Source organism: Poromitra crassiceps (genome assembly GCF_964638095.1).
Source record: "Poromitra crassiceps genome assembly, chromosome: 11".
NCBI classification, from domain to species: Eukaryota; Metazoa; Chordata; class Actinopteri; order Beryciformes; family Melamphaidae; genus Poromitra; species Poromitra crassiceps.
This window is the reverse complement of record NC_139643.1, coordinates 3,944,714-3,967,345: the sequence shown is the minus strand read 5'-3', so window position 1 is coordinate 3,967,345 and position 22,632 is coordinate 3,944,714. Positions and strand designations below refer to the sequence as shown.

Here is a 22,632-nt window from a genome sequence, read left to right as displayed (position 1 = left end):
AGCTCCCTTGTTGTTCTAGCAGGTGGTACCTGCAGACTGTTGGCCCTCAAGGACACAAGAATATATAATAATAATATTTCAGGAAGTGTAAAGAGCACCCCCTGTGGGTGAGCTAATTTTTTCATTATGTAATTAGGGCCATCTAAATGGGGGGAAAGGCTAATTATTGGCCGAATGACTCAAGACAGGTTCAGCACCATGGAGAGCTCCAGAATGGAGCAGCACACAGGTGAGCGGAGGTGAAAACCCTCTATGGAGAGAGAGGCTATTCACACAGAGAGTGGTATTCCACTAGTGTGTTAGGAGATGCAGTGACGTACCTTGGCTTCACTGTCAGTGTCCAGAGAGCTGGTGATCTCATCCAGGATGAGAACCTGTGGTTGTCTGACCAGGGCTCTGGCAATGGCGATGCACTGCCTCTCGCTCTTAGATAACTGTCCACCTCCCTCACCCACCGCTGAGAAATAGACAATATGACAAAACGTTAGGGTTGTGCTACAACCCGGGTTTTACGAGTGAGAACGAGAGCTCTCACTAGTGCCTACAACGCTGCGACGCAGCCCTATGGAAGACTGTCATTTTGCTCCAAAATTACTTTTCATTCAAACCGACCACCCACCCGTAGGTGGCGTGGTGCCCCCTGGGGCTGACACGGATCCACGTGACTACGTCACGTCCTGTCAGCCCAGGGAATAATCACTCTAATTTCTTCTAGCCCGCTGAGATCTGACGCACCCCGTGACGCATCAACACAGCAAGGCTGGGTAGTGAGAGCTCTCGTTCTCACTCGTAAAACCCGGGTTGTAGCACAACCCTAACGTTTTACTTCGTTTCGAACTCAAGCTCTCACTAGTGCCTCAATTCAACCGACCTTGCTGCCGGGAGCACCCACAGGGCGACCCGAAAGGCACCGGTGAACCACGGCCATATGGCAACGTTTATGCCTAACCGAATGACATATTAGAGTGGCAACGATACTACTTTCTTGCCACCGACAGCACCGCGTGCGCGAACTGCGAACCGGACACGTCGAGACTGTAGGACCTGACAAAAGTGTGATGAGAGGACCATAACGGGGTTACCGTGTAAGCAATAGCCTGCGACGGTAAGAAGCTGGAGTGCTACAACACTAGATACTGGCTGCACGGGTAGCAAGCTAGCTATCTAGCTAACTGAAGAGCATGGCTTCTAGCTACTACTCTCGCTTACCGCGCGCCCTACACAGAGGTAGTCGTTACCCTGTCTGGGGACGCAGCCAGATAGCTGGAGTGCTACAAGCTAGTCCAAGCTAGCTGCACTGAGCAACTCGCTAACTATCTATTTAACGTTACTCCTGGAGTAACGTGCGCGCTCTGACAATATAGCCGGCGCCTAAAACAAGCAAACGGACGCTAACGACACGGGTGCACACTAGCTTATCCGCAAGAACCAGGCTGGCTAGCCTATTGTTCTAGTGCTAGACTGTAAGCTAACAGCACGTATGCAACCTAGCCTAACAGTTTTGAGCGCGGACCTAAGTCGGCCCTCAAACGATAACGCTGCCCCAGCCAGGGGAGCGAAGCAAAGCTACACAGCGGCAGCAATAACCACTACACGGCGGTAGCAGCAGAACTACACGGCGGTAGCAATAAACAGTTAACTAAGGAAGATACTCTTAGCTTTTAGATGACTTGTTCCGACGCCGCTGGTGAAGGGTACAGGGTCGGGTCCCCGAAGCCTGCTTTATCCCGTCCACGCAAACCTCTTGAGGTGGGCAAATCAGCCGGAACGAGCCTAGTATCTAAAGAGCTAACTCAGAGTTAACTGCGGAGCTTTAGAAAACACGTCTTCTCAGCGGCTGGAAGAAAACGTAAGTGATTATCCCTGGGCTGACAGGACGTGACGTAGTCACGTGGATCCGTGTCAGCCCCAGGGGGCACCACGCCACCTACGGGTGGGTGGTGGGTTTTAATGAAAAGTAATTTTGGAGCAAAATGACAGTCTTCCATAGGGCTGCGTCGCAGCATTGTAGGCACTAGTGAGAGCTTGAGTTCGAAACGAAGTAAAACCATAATGAACAGAGAGCCTGGAGCTGCTCAACTCAAAAAACAGTTAAAGATTAAATTAGATTTAGCATCTGAAAACTCCTAAATACTAGAGCGATAGTCACTCCAAATAGTTGACTCATAATAAAAATATCTACAGTCTTTATTTTTTTCAGCATGAAAAACATGCATGTCCTAATTTAACAAGGAATTGGCACTAGCTATTTCTACATGAGCAGAATGAAATCTGCATGAATTAAAAAAAAAAAAAAAATCTTAATCACTCTTACGTCCAATAACAATTCAGCTCTCATTCACTCCACTTTCCTCTAACATCCAAAGCAGGTTTCTATTGGCTGTTAAACTGTTTAAATAGCATGAGTGATATGAATCTCGTTTACCTGTGTCCAGTGTGCAAACTATACAGTGGCTTTCGGGGGAGCCGACTTTTGAGGGGCTCAAATTCATAAAAGGGCACTACAGCCGCCGTCCGAAGGGCGGCGGCGGAAATTTGAGGCAATTTGAAGGCCAATTTAGGGGTATAACTCATTTTAAATCAGCACGCTCAAAGACACGGATACAGCTCTTGTCTGTTCCACTTTTCTCTCCAAGAGAGAAAAGCGCGCTGCGCACACAGAGAGGGAGGGACGGAGGGTGAGGGAGCACAAGGCGAAACGGGCGCACTGCTCTCCATATACACACTGCATCCACAAGAACATGATATCTCTGCCCAACACTTTTATCCACTCCATAACGCACATGTTCCACTCACTGTGAAGTTCCTGACGCATTCCATCTCACAAACAGTCCTCCATATGCGGGAGGACTCGGAGGTAGGCTATTCCAGCTTCACCTCGTCGTCACTTTTTCCACATCTGCGTTTGAAGTAGAAGCGACTTGTTGCTGTTCAACTGACGGCTGCTTCCATTTCTTCGTGAATGTAAAGTTTGTCAAACTGCCTTGTTTTCTTTTTGACATCTTGCTGTTAAATCTGACCTGCCCGCGTGAGTGACGTTTGATTTGCACCTGCGCCGCCATGCTTCGATGTGGTGATGATAAGAATAACATGCATGTCGGTATAGGGGCTTACAGTGAATTTGACAGTGATTGAGCACACTCTGAATCATACGATTAAAATAGCGTAATTTTACGCATTATTCACTATGAAGGTACAGAAAAAGAAATAGAAAATACATGGGGTAATATATATTAGTCAATAATTTAGAGACCCCCCCAAATTTCACAAGTCAGCCTTTCAGGGGGTCTACTACTTCTTTAAGGGGAGCCAAAGCCCCCCCAGCTCCCCCGTAGTTCGCACCCTGCCTGTGTCGTAGCCTTTCTCCAGGTGGCTGATGAAGTCATGGGCGTTGGCTTTGCGCGCTGCTTCCTGGATGTCATCCAATGAGCAGTCAGCAAGGCCATAGCCTATGTTTTCTCTGATGGAGCCAGAGAAGAGCACAGGATCCTGGTTCACCACAGCTATCTGTTAATCACACAAATAATACATAAGGAAAAATAGGCAAAAAGCACTGAAGATTGACATTTTGGCTCGGAGCCAACATTACCTTCCTGTGGAGGAATCGGTGCTCATAGGATTTCAGCGGCTGACCGTCCAATAGGATTTCTCCGTTCTGCTGCTGGTAGAATCGCTGCAGCAGACTCACACAGGTGCTCTTTCCCTCTCTGGACGGACCCACCAGCGCCGTCATCTGACCGGGCTTCAGCTCCACAGACAAGTCCTGACACAAGGAAGAGACACTGATGTTGGGGCCATATAAAGTGCCTATATTGAGACCCTCTGATACAAAATAAACTGACTGGCAAATGGGGGATAGGGCTGCACAACTCCCCCACAGAACAAAGGGACGCTCACCGACCGACATTCCACAGTTGGGTGAAAGGCAATAAAACAGCTGGACGCTGAGCCACCTATGATAGTAGCCATGGCAACCGAACTTCCTTAAAAGCCAAAGCTCAAAATGCGATTGGCTCACCACAAGCCATAGGCGGACTCAAACAGCTCCTATATAAAGCAGTCCTCACCTCTCCTCTTTATGTTCCTAGCACGCTTCAAATGTGCGACAGGCAAACAGGCTGTAGCCAGAGAGTGGGTAAACCAACCCCACTCTCTCAACCCCAAGATTAGCATTTAGCCAAAACCAGGCTAATGCTACCTGCCCAGAGCAAGCTAGCTCTGAGATCCTCTCCTCTCCTTCACCGAAGCCGGCATCACTGCCTCCCAGCAGACCGAAGGCCGACCGCCTGTTCCCTTTCCTCACCTCTCCTCCTCGTTCTGGACAGCGGACGCGCACAGGCGTCCGCTGATCCCTGTCTCCTCAAGCCGGAGCAGAAACCCCCGCAAACCCGAACTCAAAACTTGTGCACAGAGTAAGGGATTGGCTCTATTTTTATTTTTATTTATTTTTTAGTTCGGGCAGAAGTTAGGATTGATTAGCATAAGAAGAACTGTTGTTAATATTGATTTAATACTGTGAAGTGATTTAATACTGTGAACAGAACTGTATGACTTGGAGCTATTTGTGACTGTATAAATGTGCATGACACTGTGAATCTCTGAATGCTAGTTAAGACCACCTCCGATCCTGCATGAGCAGATCTAGGTATTAAGACTAACGCCACAATTCGTCAGTTAAACGCCAGCGAACAGCTATAGTGTTGAATTGTGTCGCGATCTGTTTCCCCTGCACTACTTTCTCATCCACGTGCACGCTCACACACACACACACACACACACACGCACGCACGCACACACACACACACACACACACACACACACACACACACACACACACACACACACACACACACACACACATTTCAATACCTTGTGTAGGCAGCCATGTTGTGATGCAACCAGTCTGCCACCTTAAGACCTGACCTAAGTCCCCACACACACACGCACACACACACACACACACACACACACACACACACACACACACACACACACACACACACACACACACACACACACACACACACACACACACACACACACCTTTCAATACCTACAGGTCAATGATATGGAATGTAACTTAGTTGTAGAAGAAACTCGTTGATTGTAATGCCAATACCCCTCTTTTATTTTACATGTAATAAGTAGTGTCAACTTTAATTGAATCCAACTGTTTCAGTGTGATTTTGGTATAATTGTGGTAAATCTCTGTTTAAGGATTTGAAAGACTGCACGCTTCAGAAAGAGACTAATGGTGATTAAGTCCCAGCTGGGTCCTGCTAAATAAGCAGGTGGTGCCCCTAGGTTAATCCTTATCAAGGATTAAATATTTGATAATTAATAATTTTATGAAATATTAATAATTTTCAGATTATTAATATTTTATTTTCCCCACCTTAATTTAATCCAAATAAAGAGCACAACACTGATAATCACACTGATCAGCTTCTGGATTTATACAAGGATCGTAAATAACATGCAACTTCCTATTCAAGTAAATGTCACAATAATTTTTTTTGTAATTTTGATGAAATATATTTTTTATAAACCTGAGTAAATTGTGATGAAAGTGTGATTGTTTCCTTTTCCTTGTCCATATTTTCATCCTGTCTACAATCTTATGGACCCTTTGTGTGGGATCCCATGCACTTTTTTTTACAAACATATAAGCACCTTATGCGGCTGATAGCGCCATGTTGCAATGTTGATGTATGTTGTTTTTTCCCCATTTATTTTCCTGTGTCTGAGCCTGTTTGTCTTCTTTGTATATTGTTCTCTAGAATTTTAAAATAAAATATATATAAAAAGAAAACTATACCCAGAGATGCACGCACCACAACTCTGCGCAGACTTGCCAAAAATGCTAATAAACAGCTTAAATTAGGGAAAAAGGAAAAATAATCTCCATCAGTCCCTGCCTATGGCAATGCAATGCACGTGTGCAGTGTCAAATTGATTGGCCAACCCATTAACTTATTGAGTGCCAATGACGATTTTAGTCGTCAATTGATTTTGTAACGTTAGTGCCAATGACGACTAAAGTCGTCAATTGCGTTTTTTGACGGGGGGATGTCGATCAAAGCCAGATCTATCTTCTGTAAAATTTTGGGGCATGTTGAATGTGTATAACCTATTTTACCGAGCCATTAGGTGGCGACAGTGCTCTCCAGATTAGAGAAAGTGGAGTAAAAAACACAGAAGTCGTTGGGGAAACGGAAATCGCATCGCATCCGTATGCATCGATATGCATGAAGCATAACGTTAGCTGTGCCTGCAGCAGCCAATCTGCTGCCACAATTGAGCACCTCCGTGTCCGCTGCGAAAGCCCATCCGCATGATTTTGTTACAAATACACGCGGAACGCTGTAAAAAAGCTGGATGTAGCGGACTTTTCAGTGCAGAGCAAACGCAGCAGAAAGCCCCAGAGACACTCCCAGGAGGAGGAGTGTGCAGTTGAGAGGGGGGGGGGGCACGCAGAGCAGCATACAACACTGACCCAGACAGACCCAGACAGCAGGACAGGATTGGCAAACGCAAGCTAGAATATCTGATGCCCACCAGCAGTAAATCAAGACCAGCAAGAAGCTGCAACCAGCAGCGCACGCAGGGGCCAGCGCTGCTGGTTGCAGCTAAAAAATATTGTTTTGCCAAACAAAATTCCTTGGTTTTCGCTGTTCTATTGAAGGAAATTATTTTTGAGGTGTGACTACATCAGAAAATATTAGCTTCAGTCAGTGATGTGCATGAAATGTTTAATTTCACAAATGGCTCATTATCTCAGCTTCTAGAAAAACTACGGCTGCTTTTGGTTAAATCAAGCTATCTTCTCCGGCTGATAACTAAAGAACGGAAAATGATATCAATAAACCTGTTTTTGCTGATGATAGAACATAGTCTCATTGTTCTTTTTGCGTGTTCGGTGTTTACATAGTAATATCACACAATATTCTGTGGGCCTCGAGAAATCACTGAAAACGCTCTGAAACTCTGGCACTGGGAGCGTCCGTTCTCCAAAAGTGGCTGGCACTCAATGAGTTAAGGAGAAAAATGCATGCAAACACACAGACAGACAGGCAGACAGGCAGACAGGCAGACAGACAGACAGACAGACAGACAGACAGCTAGGCAGACAGACATACAGACAGACAGAGAGACAGGCAGACAGACAGACAGACAGACAGACAGACAGGCAGACAGGCAGACAGACAGACAGACAGACAGACAGACAGACAAACAGACAGACAGACAGGCAGACAGACAGACAGACAGCTAGGCAGACAGACATACAGACAGACAGACAGACAGACAGACAGACAGACAGACAGACAGACAGGCAGACAGACAGACAGACAGACAGACAGACAGACAGGCAGGCAGGCAGACAGACAGACAGACAGACAGACAGACAGACAGACAGACAGACAGACAGACAGACAGACAGATAAACAGATAGACAGACAGACAGACAGACAGACAGACAGACAGACAGACAGACAGGGTTTTCCTCGTTGGGATAAAAAGTAAATAACTTACATTAAAACTTCATGTATGTATTGTAAAGTGATTGAAGAGCCATAAGCTGTCAGTCAAATCTCACCTGCAGCACTGTTTTCTCTGGGTTTGAAGGGTAGGCGAAGGAGATGTGCTGGAAGCTGATGTGTCCTGTCAGGTGATCAGGGGCCAGTTTCCCCTCTGAGCTCACCTGAGGCTCTCTGTCCAGGTACTCAAACACCTTCCCAGCAACGCCCACCGAGTTCAGCATGACCTGATAGAAAACATCATTTCAAATTGAGAAATATAATGTTTCTTCCTTGGAGGTCACAGTGAGGGGAGGACTTCCTCTCTGCAAGGAAAGGCCATGGAGAGGTTAATGTTCCGCCAGGATGTCAGATAATGGGTTCAACAGATGGTTTGGTTCTGGTTATCAGTAAGACTCCTTTTAAACTGTTATCTAAGGATGGTCTGTTAACCTTTAATGGATATATGGTCTCTGCTCAGTCAATTTGGGGACAAGTCTGGAAAAGATTACAGGTTTATGGTGACTTTCTAAGACAAATGGCTACGAGAACATTAACAAAAGTGGGGGACATTCCACAAGGACGAGTTGCCTGCAGCAGGCAGAAGCTATGTGGAAAGGAAATCAACATTATGCATTTAACAATCTAAATGAATGATGGTTTTCTCTCATGTTTGAAGGTTGTTGCTTATTATTCAATCTTCTTGTTGCTTTTTGATATTATGTTTATAGTATTCACTTAATTACAAGTATTTATCATTTAACTTGTATTAGAATACTATTCAGTTTACTTATAGAATAGTACTAATTTTTACTAATTACTTTTTATATTGTATTGCATTGATGCATATTGTGACTATATATCTTACAGATTGACTGAGTGGATTTGATATTTTATGAAATAAAGTTGGGATTATAAACTCGATGCCCACAGAGAAGGAGAGGACTTATTTTAAGGCTTTGGTGTGAGAAGAAGGGTCCCAGGATTTGAATCTCATTGGGCCAAGGCTTTGGTCTCGGGGAATGAACACATTAAAATTGTGATTATGAATTAACCAAATACATGTATGATTAAAAACTTCTTTTTCAGGTCAGTTGAAAGGATTTCTTAGTTATTTTTCTTTTCACTTTAATTTTAAATCCAGCTATTTAATAAACTGCTATGCTTGACTGCTTGCTTGTAAAAATTAAGAAACCATTTGGATTGCATCCGTGGATTTCTGATCCAAATTGGGTTTTACCTAGACGGGCCTAAATGGGGTGAGATTAGCTCATGACAGCGTTTTTACTTAACCTCTATGGTTGAGAGATTTCCGTCTGCTCACCGATTCTGTGACAATTGGATCTTTATTGCAATGTTGTAAGCTTTTTGCTATGTATAACGCTGTGTATGGAATTTAAATGTATCAAAGCTGGTAAATATTAGTAAATGTATTGACAGTTGTTTTATTATCAAGGAAAGTTATTAGATGACTATTAGTGCATGGGTACTTCTGCTAAAATGCCATGACATATGAGGGTCCCAGAGGAAGAAAAACACGCCTACCAGGGAGAGGGGGACGGCTAAGGAAGGCACGCCTACCAAGATCCTCCCAGCAGGGAAGTGGTTAAAACCAGACTGAGAGGAGAACACAGTGTGCTTTTTCCATCTTTTGATCTCTGCTCTCTACAACTGGTTCTGGTTGTGGCCCACGGGAGAAAGAAGTTTGAAACTGGACCCAGAAATTTCTGTTTGTTGGTATGCATATTGTTTATTGTTTACTTGATTCTGCTCTGTATACTGCAATTATTTCTATATAAAAGAACATTTAATTATCAGAAAATCATTTTGTCATTCTGGTTTTGTCATAAGTTGAAATCAATTGGACACGTGGGAAAAGTATTAACAACCTTTAAATCACCTTCTGATCGGAGGCCAGGTGCTGTCCTTGGGGACAGGGGCCGGACTGGAATCCAACTTTTCCCAAAACAAATGGTGACCCCTTCGCGATGGTGACGGCATGACAGAGTGACAACGTTCTGACCAGACATCAGCATTCGGAGAACAGTTAAACAACAGGCCCGGGCAAAAAACAGGTGAGCAGAGACCTTTTTAACAGAATTCTGCAAATTGGCTATCTCTAAAAACTGTTGTTTAAATTGGACTCCATCAAATGCTGTTATAAATTTATAAATACACCAAATTTAGATGTAACAGAGCGTTTCAGACACGTGTTTGGATCCTGTGAAGGGTAGAATCCCCAAGACCGGTGGGCTAGGTGTACGCGTAAAAAACATCTGCCCAAAGGCCGTGAGCTTATGTGAGGGAATAACAGTAACTTTCTCAAGAACAAAAGTTTAGCGAGCATATGTGAGGGATTAACAGTAACTTTCTCAAGATCATATAGCTTAAGTGCATGTGAGGAATAACAGTAATTTTCCAAAATCATAGCAAAAATATATATATATACAGAATTGGCGAATTATAAGCAATTAAAAATAAAAGGTTTTTGGGAACAGTGGGGCTGGGTCATTTGCAGAAGCAAAATTCAACCGTTAGGACACGGTGCTCTGCAGATTTGTGTGGAAATAAAGGGGTGGATAGTATTATATCGAGTACTGTCTCAAAAGGAGTAACGGTGTGCTGAGATAAGTGAGAAACACCCGGTTTTGCAGCGCTACAGGTTATCACTGTAGTAGAAGGTTCTGCAAAATTATCTCAGTATCACTGGCTGAAATAGGACCACTCCATCTTTGAAGACAGCAGTATCGAAAATTGTGTTCAGTACGAAATCATTTCCTCTCTGGCAGTACATTTCTTATCAGGAAGCAGTACCGAAAAGTATACCAAGTAATAAAATGGGGAAGAAAAACTCAACATTCGGAGAACAATGGACCTCAATAGTTAAATATATACTTATGTCTACTTCACTAAATCAGAGAAAGAAATTATTGTCCCAATTAGACGAGCTTAAAACCTTACACCAAAAACGAGGGGATTTCCCGGGAGATTATGACAGAGGCAGAGGGATCGATCAGATCCTGAGAAGGATTTGTAAGGAAAAAGGTGATATGAAGTTAGAATCTATCACAAAAGCAGCAAGCGCAGGCTTGTTCACAAAGAGAGGTCTAGCTAAAAAGGCAGCGACACAAACCGACACTCATGCTCTATATTTGAAAGTGCTTATGGCACATAACGCTGTCAAAAGTCCAGAGGAGCAGAGGCCTGTCACTTCTATGTTTGGAGAACCATCCCCTGAAACAGACGCAGATTTGGTGGCCAAAGTAAGAGAGAAATTTACTGGAGATCATAAGCAGAGCAGAGGAATGTATCCAGTTCTGTCTGAAACTTTTCCCCCACCATACGAGGAAGGGATCCAGGCGCCCGTGGTCTCGTTCTCAGGATCATTAGACGTTAAAGGAAAAATGGAAATAGAAGAAGAGGGAGAGACAGAAAGAGAAGAGACCATGAGAGAGAGAGAGGTTTTAGCCTCACTAATATTAGAAGACGACAGAAAAAGGCAGATGAAACAATTGGACCGCAAACAACAAGCGGTGGAGGAAAAGATTGAAGCACTGACAGCGCAGATGAAAGAGCAAGGAGCGTTCGAGCGTCAGTTGAATTTTGACGAAGGAAGTGTAAACAGCAATCCAAGAAGCGGTCAAAGTCCCCTATTTTCATCTCTTATTGGTTCATATAAACCACAGGTCAATTCAACCAGGAAAGAGGGCAGGAGTGAAGTTTCAATACAGCAGGAATATATTTCCCCAGCAGAGGAAAAAGAAGGGAGGAGAAGATCTGATGAGAAGAGAAGGGCTTTGATAGAGAATGGAGGGAGGGAGAAAAACAGAAGAATGCGGGTGGGGGCTAGGAAAGCAGAGGAATCTGAATGCAGCAGTGAGGATGAGATAGGAGACATAGGGAGACAGGGTAGTAAAGACTTGAATGATTACTCAGCGGGGGAGGAGGAGACAGAAGAAAAAGGGGAGATAGAAGAAACAGTGGAAATAAGAGAGACAAGAGAAGGACAGCATCCAGATTTAGAGCCCCACACGTCAGACACCCTATGAAGCTGAGGACAAATAGGGCGGGGGGATTAGTAGCTCATGGGCAGCAAACAGAAAGTAAACCTTCACTTCAGACACCTCTTATGGTGAACGCACAAAACCCAACGGGAGCTTTGATTTATACACCATGGGCTATTAGAGATCTCAGCCTGTTAGTAGATGCTCTGCCCAGCCTCCGCCAGGGTGCTGCCCCTTGGCTGAGGGAGCTAGAGAAAAAGACTGCAGCCTCGCCTTTAGCTATGGCGGACATGCGCGCCCTCATTATGCAATGTGCCGGGGCAGGGGACCTCCAGCAAATAGAGAACATCGCGCAGACCACGCTTATCCTAGATGGGATGGCATTCGGCCCCAGCAGACAAGCTTGGGGAAAGGCGCTCCGTGAAAAATACCCGACCACCACAATGTCCGCGGTAGTGATGTTCGAATGTAAAACCGACGAGTCACCAGAAGATTATATGGCTAGAATTAAAGAAAACTGGGAGACTCAAACAGGAATAAACTTGACACATGACGGGCACAATGCCACAATGTTTAGAGGACAGGTGTTATCCAGCCTGCCCACCCCAATTAGAGACAAAATGGAGGGAGTGCCCGCTCTCCATAAACAGTCTTTTGGCATCTGGGAAGATCATTTGTTACATTTCTTAAAAGAGGCAAAAAAGACAGCATTAAAAGATCAGAGTGACATAAAGGAACTTCAGACCAAACTGCTTAGGATGCAAATAAAAAATGAGGAATTAAAAGCCACAGAGGTGAAAGCAAAGGGGAAGAAAAAAGTGACAGAAAATGGGGACAAAGACCAAACACCTGAACCCATGATGGCTCAGCAGGGGTCATATTATTATGGGCCGCCACAAAGGCAATACTACCCAGGAAATAGGGGGGGGGGAAACCCAAATGTCAATAGAGGGGGGTATCGGGGTGGAGGTCCTAACAGGCAAGGTGGTAGTTTAGTGGGGACCACATGCTTTAACTGTGGACGGGAGGGTCATTGGCGAAGGGATTGCACGATGCCCCTGAAGCCACGAGGGGGTTATCAAGGACAAAATGGATATCCGACATATCAGCAACAGGGTCCCTATCAGGGGCAGGATTTCCAAGAGGGCCCGGCTCAAGGTCAGCAACCTGCTCCACGACAGGGGCAGAGCTTCCCAGCGGGCCCGGTTCAATATCAAGGCGCACCCCCGGCATCTGGCCAAAGGCACCAGAACTTTGTTCCTGACAGTGGACCTGCCCCACAAATGTGGGAGGGACAATATTGACACACCCCGAGAATCAGTGAGAGGAGCATGACAGACCCCCTAATTCCAATGGACGTGCAGGGGGAAAGGCTGATGTTTATGGTGGACACCGGTGCCCGATACTCTACTCTAAATGAGGAAATAGATCAAAGTGCTCTCTCACAAAATGCAGCTTCGGTAATAGGATTCTCGGGACACGCCGAAAAAATGACACTGACCGTTCCTCTACCAGTTAAAGTAGGTAGACAAAGATTCAGTCACCAATTCATCCATGCACCCAAATGCCCGGTCAACTTGATGGGCCGAGACATCTTGGTCAAAATGGGAGCTACTGTGTTGTGCTCGGGAGACGGGCTGACTGTCCAATTCAAAGATGGACATACGATTCAATGTGCTACAAACATGGGATACAATCGCCAAATGATACTGTCGGATAATAACACGGTTTCCCCATATGAAGTGGACATTTACTGGGGACTGATACAGCCAGAGAGCAGCCCTGAAGCAGTTGGCATGTTGTCCACCTTCCAAAAATGGAAGACATGGATATACCAGGTCTCCAATGATCCATATGTGCCTGTGAAAGATCCCCACCATGTTACTCTGTTCTATGACAGAGACTCAGAAATCTCTGAAATATACAAAGAGGGTTTCCAAAATAAAATAGAAGGCACCACGTGGGAAATCAAGTCCCCAGGAATTCTAATAGGAAAAGAAGGAGTTGCAGCCATGGTCACTCTGACAGAAAATCAATTAGAATGGTATGAACATCCTGACACAGCCCAGCCTCATATGTCGATCCTGTTAAACCCAGGGTATGAGGCTCGAGCGTTAGGGCCCATGGTAAAAAGGCTCTGGCTGAAAACCCATGATTGGCAACGGTGTTTGGAGACCCCAAATGTCATGTACTCCCCCTCGGAAGATGCATACATGCTGGAAATTTCAATGTCAGATACAATGAAATTGCAGCATCAGACTATGACTAGAGAACATGGGCGAGAAAAAACTGATCATCCCGACGCAGATCGGATGATGGCCTCTATTCCTGATAAAGTATGGGCACGGGGACCGACAGATGTGGGGAAGTGTAAAACTCCACCAGTAGAATTCAAATTGTCGGAGCACAGGCCCATATATCAGAAACAATATCCGCTCAAAAAAGAGAGTGAAGATGGTATTTCTGACACCATAGAAGGACTGATTGAATCAGGAGTCCTGGAGAAATCTGCCTCAGTTTGGAACACACCGATACTCCCAGTGCCAAAACCTAACACAGGCAAATATAGGATGGTACATGATCTCCGAAAAATAAATGAAATAACCAGCACTGTTGCGCTCCCTGTACCAAATCCATATGCGGCGTTATCAAAACTAACTCCAGCACATAGATGTTTCTCGGTGATAGATCTCGCAAACGCGTTTTTCTGTCTTCCTCTGGCTAATGAGCTCCGAGACATCTTCTCTTTCACATTCAAAGGAGAGAAATGGAGGTACACTAGACTGCCTCAGGGGTTTGTTCTCTCTCCGGGCATATTCAATCACACCCTGAGGGAAATAATGAGGCCTTTAGTGGTCCCCACAGGTACGATATTAATACAATATGTAGATGATATATTAATTGCCTCGCCAACAGTGGAATCCTGTCTGGAATTCACTCAAAACGTCCTAGTGCATCTGGGAGAACACGGATTCAAAGTGAGTAGGAAGAAGGTGCAGTGTTGTCGCAGCACCGTTACTTTCCTAGGACGAGAAGTATCACAGAATGCTTCAGCCGTATCGCCCGGCCAACTCAGATCCATCAAGGACCACGCAAAACCCGAAACAGTCAAAGAAATGCTATCCTTTCTAGGTCTCACTGGGTATAGCAGGAATTATGTAGAGTCCTACGCAGAGAAAGCTGCTTTGTTGAGAGCCCTAGTTGCTGAACAGGGCATCAGAAATCTGAAAAACAGGTTAAATTGGACCACAGAAGCTGAGCAACAGTTCATTAGTCTGAAACAGGAAATGTCGTGCATAACGGCCCTTGCTGTTCCAGACTACGGAACGACATTCTATCTGGATGTGTCAGAACACAGTGGAGTGACAAGTGCGGTTCTGTTCCAAAAAACTAATCAGGGAAGACAGATTTTGATGTATTACAGCTCTCAATTAGACGCTATAGAAAAAACAGAACCAGCATGCACCAGGTATGCTGCTGGAGTGGCGAAAGCCATAAGCAAAACAGCACACATAGTGCAACATCACCCTCTAGTAGTTTTAACAACACATGGGGTGGTGGCTTATGTGACGTCAAGCGCGTTTACCATGTCTGGGCTCAGACAAACACGCATAGAAAAAATCCTGCATCAAGACAACCTAACGTTTGTACACGATGGAATAAATATGGCTGACAGCATGAAAGGGATGCCGATGCACTCTTGTGTTGAGAGGGTGGCACAGGAAGTAAAAATTAGGAAAGATCTGGAGAATGAGCCTCTAAAAGAGGGAAGAGTACTGTACACTGATGGATGTTGTTACAGAGACCCCATAGAGGGCCTAAAAGCAGGATACGCAGTCGTGACTGAGGAGGAGGACAAACCGGGTCAGTATAAACTAGTGAAAGGAGGACGCATTCGAACCCATCCCTCGGCACAGAGGGCAGAGCTGGTGGCTGTGAAGGAAGCATTAGACCAGGCAGAGGGAGAGGAAGTGACCATATACACGGACTCGAGTTACGCCCACGGGGCCTGTCACTATGATTTAGCAAAATGGTTTAGAAATGGGTTCAAGACAGCTTCAGGCACCCCTGTGAAACACCAGCAGGTGGTAGTAGAGTTAGCGTTTGCACTCATGAAACCCTGCAGAGTAGCAATAGTTAAATGCAAAGGTCATGACCCGAGAGATTCCAGTGTAGCCAGGGGAAATGAAGCAGCTGACAAAGCAGCAAAGAGTCAGGCAGGATATGTTGACGCAATGCAAGGGATCTTGCAGGCATCAAACGACACCCCTCCCCCACATCAATCATGCTCAGAGAATGATTTGATAAACCTACAGGAAAAGGCAGGGGCGTATGAAAAGAACAGGTGGTTGAACAAGGGAGCCACTAAAAATGGAACACTGTGGAGAGCTCACGATGGGAGGTTGGTTTTGCCGGCAGGTTTAGCCCATATGCTGATAAAGGAAGCGCATGGGATGGAACACGTAGGGAAGGCACGAACATTGGAAAAACTGACACAATGGTGGCATCCTGATATAACCAACATGGTGACAGAGTTTCTGGCGACGTGCAAAATTTGTAAAGAACATAACCCTAGACCAACAATTAAGCCGCACATTGGGTCCTTTCCAGTCCCCACAGCGCCATTTCAAGAAATAGTCATTGACTATACGGATATGGGTTCACAACAGAGGGTCCAGGGATACAGGTATCTGCTAGTAATAGTGGACACTTTCACCAAATGGGTAAATGCCATTCCTGCTAAAAGAGAAGACTCTAAAACAGTGTGCAAGTATCTGATTAACCATCATATTCCGACCCACGGATTCCCCCAGGTGGTGAGATCAGATAATGGTTCTCATTTTAAGAATGAGGATTTACAGACAGTAGAGAAAGCATTGGGCATCATCCACAAGTTCGGCGCTGTTTACCACCCTCAAAGCCAAGGTGCGGTAGAAGTCACGAACCGGATCTTGAAAGATAAAATGGCCAAGATACAAGCTGATAGCAAGCTGACATGGATTCAAGCTCTACCGATTGCTCTCAAATCACTGAGAGAATCGCGCAATCCCAGTACAGGCTATTCCCCACACGAGCTCCTCACAGGAAGAGCGTTCCCCAGTCCGGCTAACATAGACAAAAGTGTCAGTATGTTGGATCTAGGATCCATTGATCACCAAGAGTACTACCAATCGCTAACTGCATTGGTAGCCTCCATTTCATTTCAGGCAACGGAGAAAAGAACCAGAGAATCTAAGCCACAAGACACACCCCACGTGACGGAGGGAGACTGGGTGTATGTCAAAGTAATCAAGAGGCACTGGCCAGCACCTCGCTGGAAAGGACCATTTCAGGTATCACAAGCAACCTCACATGCTGTGAGGCTGTTGGACAAAAAGGATACGTGGTATCACGTTAACCAGTGCACAAGAGCTGACGCCCCAGAAAGGAGTTTAGCAGACACTAGAGATAACATTCTAGAGTCATCACAGGGGCAAGATGATGAGACCCTATCTGGGAGTCCAGAGGCAGCGGCTGCTGTTTCTGGAGTGGGTCTGTGAACCGACAAAAGTGGTAATCAGTTTCCTGGTGGTGTGTACGGTGTATCTCTCACTTATAGTGGCTTTTCAAAACATGGAACGCAGAGACCTGATTATCACAGATGACGTAATGACAACAATAGGAAACACTCACCCCAATGACTTGACTGACCTGACAAAACCCCCCTTCCAGAATCTGATTTATACCCCCAGACTGACAATATCCCCTGCTGAGAGGGGCATGGCTCCTCTAACACCAGGGAGGAAGAGGAAATCATTAAGAGGCTCTCATCCCTCTCTGGTTTTGGAATTTGAGGAGGGGTCAACAAGCACTATAACCATTGATTTTTGTGACGTAGCTATATGCCAGGGCGATCAGAGTAGATATAGGAGATTTGTCAAATACCTATGCGTAGGGGAGACGTGTGGCGGTGCTAACAATGTCTATGGATACACTGTAGCTAACACCGGTAACGATTGGGGCTATAACAAGGATCACTCACTTAAAAATAGGATAACATTAATACAAGGGACCGATTATGAGGACGGGAAAAGTAACCCAGTATATGTTACTCTCCATGGGGCGAAAACCTCAGACTCAGGTGTATATCTCCTAGCCGCATACGAGTATCGACGCATGTTTGGTACCAGTCAAAGCCCCGCCAATGATCCAAAAGGGAAAATTACTATTCAGGTGATTTCCCCTCGAAAAGAGCAGTCACCAGAGAACACGTCTCCCGGAAACATAGTGAGCCACATTTATAGGGCCAGCAAGCCATTCAAATTAGCGGATGTTGTCAGAATAGAGACAGGTTTTTATAACAATAACGAATGGATGAATAGGATGGATGCACAAGCAAAGCTGCTGAACAATAGGACTGATTGTGTCATTTGCTCAGCAGCTCGGCCGGCTCTATTAACTGTGCCCTCTGTGCTTACCACAGCAACCAACGGGGGGGGAGCTGGCCCGATGACTCTGCGATGCGTGCTGGATTTACACCTCACCTCTCACCCAGCAAAAACATGTTTAGGACTAGAGGAATATTTTCCAATGACAGACAAGAACGCCATCCCACCTGTTTTTACTCCTATCCCAGCTAATCACACTTGTATCACAAGGATGGGGAAAGTCCATATGGGCTATCTGGATAAAGAATGGTGCAGCAGGAATTTTGATTTCACAAATAGTACCACATACAGTGAATTTCCCATAGCCAGATCTGATTTATGGTGGTACTGTGGTGGCCGAGTCCTATACAGTACTATGCCCCGTGAATGGGGAGGCACGTGCACGATTGTGTCATTAATCGCTCCTATAACCGTGACCCCCATGAGCATTGATGAAATTGATGACGCAGTACAGAGGTACACCCCCTTGATGGCAATGTCCCGTCGCAAGAGAAAAGTATCGTCATATGACTGGGATCTTAAAGAAGGACCAGTATATATTGACGCGATCGGAATTCCGCGGGGTGTCCCTTCTGAGTATAAAATAGTAGATCAAATTGCTTCAGGATTCGAATCATCAATCTGTTGGTGGTGCACGATTAATAAAAATGTTGATCGAATAAACTTTGTACATTACAACGTCCAGAGACTGGCCAATTTGACGAGGGATGCAGTGGAAGGAATCGCAGAGGAGCTACATGCAAACTCACTAATGACATATCAAACACGAATGGCAGTGGATATGTTATTGGCGGAAAAGGGAGGCGTTTGTTCTATGTTCCCAGGAGGATTATGTTGCACGTTCATTCCAAACAATACCGCTCCGGATGGATCAGTATCCAGGGCCCTGGCCGGACTAAGAGCACTGTCAAATGAGATGAAGGAACATTCAGGTGTTTCCAATCCACTAAGCGACTTCATGGGAAAATGGTTTGGTAAATACAAAAATTTAATATATGTAATGTTCATGTCTCTCAGTGCTGCAGTGGCTGTTCTGGTTTTGTGTGGATGTTGTTGTGTTCCATGTATTAGGGCGCTGATCCTGAGATGCATAGCTGCGGCAATCGAGGGCAGAGATGAAGCGGTTCCTCTCCATATGCCACTGTTGAATCTGGAGGATATGGAATTGGACCGTCCGGTCCCGCATTGGGACGAAATAATGGAGTAAGGTTCACACCTATTGAATAGGTGTGAAAGAGGGAATTGATAGAAAACATCATTTCAAATTGAGAAATATAATGTTTCTTCCTTGGAGGTCACAGTGAGGGGAGGACTTCCTCTCTGCAAGGAAAGGCCATGGAGAGGTTAATGTTCCGCCAGGATGTCAGATAATGGGTTCAACAGATGGTTTGGTTCTGGTTATCAGTAAGACTCCTTTTAAACTGTTATCTAAGGATGGTCTGTTAACCTTTAATGGATATATGGTCTCTGCTCAGTCAATTTGGGGACAAGTCTGGAAAAGATTACAGGTTTATGGTGACTTTCTAAGACAAATGGCTACGAGAACATTAACAAAAGTGGGGGACATTCCACAAGGACGAGTTGCCTGCAGCAGGCAGAAGCTATGTGGAAAGGAAATCAACATTATGCATTTAACAATCTAAATGAATGATGGTTTTCTCTCATGTTTGAAGGTTGTTGCTTATTATTCAATCTTCTTGTTGCTTTTTGATATTATGTTTATAGTATTCACTTAATTACAAGTATTTATCATTTAACTTGTATTAGAATACTATTCAGTTTACTTATAGAATAGTACTAATTTTTACTAATTACTTTTTATATTGTATTGCATTGATGCATATTGTGACTATATATCTTACAGATTGACTGAGTGGATTTGATATTTTATGAAATAAAGTTGGGATTATAAACTCGATGCCCACAGAGAAGGAGAGGACTTATTTTAAGGCTTTGGTGTGAGAAGAAGGGTCCCAGGATTTGAATCTCATTGGGCCAAGGCTTTGGTCTCGGGGAATGAACACATTAAAATTGTGATTATGAATTAACCAAATACATGTATGATTAAAAACTTCTTTTTCAGGTCAGTTGAAAGGATTTCTTAGTTATTTTTCTTTTCACTTTAATTTTAAATCCAGCTATTTAATAAACTGCTATGCTTGACTGCTTGCTTGTAAAAATTAAGAAACCATTTGGATTGCATCCGTGGATTTCTGATCCAAATTGGGTTTTACCTAGACGGGCCTAAATGGGGTGAGATTAGCTCATGACAGCGTTTTTACTTAACCTCTATGGTTGAGAGATTTCCGTCTGCTCACCGATTCTGTGACAATTGGATCTTTATTGCAATGTTGTAAGCTTTTTGCTATGTATAACGCTGTGTATGGAATTTAAATGTATCAAAGCTGGTAAATATTAGTAAATGTATTGACAGTTGTTTTATTATCAAGGAAAGTTATTAGATGACTATTAGTGCATGGGTACTTCTGCTAAAATGCCATGACATATGAGGGTCCCAGAGGAAGAAAAACACGCCTACCAGGGAGAGGGGGACGGCTAAGGAAGGCACGCCTACCAAGATCCTCCCAGCAGGGAAGTGGTTAAAACCAGACTGAGAGGAGAACACAGTGTGCTTTTTCCATCTTTTGATCTCTGCTCTCTACAACTGGTTCTGGTTGTGGCCCACGGGAGAAAGAAGTTTGAAACTGGACCCAGAAATTTCTGTTTGTTGGTATGCATATTGTTTATTGTTTACTTGATTCTGCTCTGTATACTGCAATTATTTCTATATAAAAGAACATTTAATTATCAGAAAATCATTTTGTCATTCTGGTTTTGTCATAAGTTGAAATCAATTGGACACGTGGGAAAAGTATTAACAACCTTTAAATCACCTTCTGATCGGAGGCCAGGTGCTGTCCTTGGGGACAGGGGCCGGACTGGAATCCAACTTTTCCCAAAACAGACCCCAAAGATGGAGATCAGAGTCTGGAAGGATGGAAATAGGTCCATTTCATTTCCCACAGGCTTGTGAATACAGAGATTTCAGAAGGAAACTGTTCAGATCCTACACCTACAGCACTCCACCAAGGGTAGGAACCAGGTTTACTCCACCAACCAAAGTACTGTGTTAGTGAGCTGCTGTTGTCTACTAGCCTGGTAAACCAGCCGGTCACGTGAACTCACATTTAATTTTGTTCTACCAGACCATCTGGCCACCAGCTTTCACCCAGTGTTTAGCAGTGGGCGGGAGTTGAGCGGGTATACTTGCCTTGACAGACAACTCCTTCAGCCAATCAGCATTGGATCCAGTCAAATCCAAATCTACTCAGGAGAACGGCAAAAACATATTTTCTGCAGAGAAACCCCGCTGTGGCGGCGATACTCCTGTACTCGCTTAATTGTTGTTGAGTCTATTTCTGTAATAACTGCACTTTATGGCTATTTAAACTTGGCGAACGTTGACGTTACTGGTCGAGGCGGACAGCCATGGAGGCAGCCATTACTGTTTTGTCTTTTGCCTCGCGGCGTTCCTGATTGGCCGGTTACGATGTCAACTATGAGGTGGGTCGCTGATTATCTGAGTGTTTTGCAATTTCTACAAATACCCTCCAGCCTAACTGCTGGTCACCAAAGCAGAGAGTGTTGTGTGTAATTATAATGTATCTCATTGCTGATACCCTGATGTTGCGTCCTAAGTCTCCCTGGTAGATGATGAAGGAAACCAGGTTGCCAGTGGTCATCTGACCCCTCCTGATGAACAGCCTGCCATAGTACAGCATGGCCACCTGCATGACCAGCCCTGTCAGCTACACACACACACACACACACACACACACACACACACACACACACACACACACACACACACACAAACACACACACACACACACACACACACACAAAATCATATTTATAATTCAGGGTATATGCAGGAATCCTGAAGTTAAATTCAATAACTTTCAAGATTTTTTTTTAAGACTTTTTCAAGACCTCAACACCACTTTCGTTACATCAGCGATAGAGGTGTAAATCACAAGTTTCATCACAATACAATATTATATAGATTCTGCCACGTCTGCCACGATACGATATCGATTCAATTCAGGGGTCTGTGATCGATATGGTACGATATCATTATACTCATTTAACACCATCAACACAATAGCTACAAAATGTAATAATACCTGTCAAATAACAATTAAAGGTCCCATTCCGTGCAAAAGCTGTTTTTACTTGTAAATGCATATATACTGCTGTCAGCCCTCCCTGTAATGAGTTGTCACAAGCTCAGAACTGCCACAGTTGGATTTGTCCTTATCCAGCTTCCCCCTGCAGTCTCCTCCAAGCCACACCCCCAAACGCTTCGTTTGCCCAGAGGGGGATTTGGGACGTCACGAGCTTCCTCACGCATACTGCGCGGGTCTCTCTCACACAAGCTACCTGCACCATTTTGTCTATAGCCACAAAATTAACACTTCTAGCTGGAGCGACGCCAACTGTACGTGATTCAGCAACTGCAGAGGTGCATTCGGTAAGTCTAGGCATTTTGAGATGTCCTCTTTAGCGTAGTAACCGTTAAGTTAACGATAACTTGCAACCTAGCGTGCTGGTCCACAGACACTAATCTGATTGGCCGCTGGGAGCCTGGGGCGGGCTCTCCCTCAGCGGCCAATGGGAACT

At 44.8% G+C, this 22,632-nt stretch overlaps 1 pseudogene across 1 annotated transcript in view; it reads right to left on the bottom strand.

Annotated features, from left to right (window-relative positions):
* LOC310785729 (antigen peptide transporter 2-like) overlaps positions 1-22,632 on the bottom strand; it is a 65,916-nt pseudogene that overhangs the window by 29,760 nt on the left and 13,524 nt on the right. The window contains exons 6-11 of the transcript in view: positions 21,630-21,758; positions 20,917-20,937; positions 7,598-7,765; positions 3,590-3,763; positions 3,348-3,507; positions 321-457 (exon numbers count right to left, since the gene is read on the bottom strand). The product of the transcript in view is annotated as an antigen peptide transporter 2-like (transcript). The remainder of the gene's footprint in view (positions 1-320; positions 458-3,347; positions 3,508-3,589; positions 3,764-7,597; positions 7,766-20,916; positions 20,938-21,629; positions 21,759-22,632) is intronic.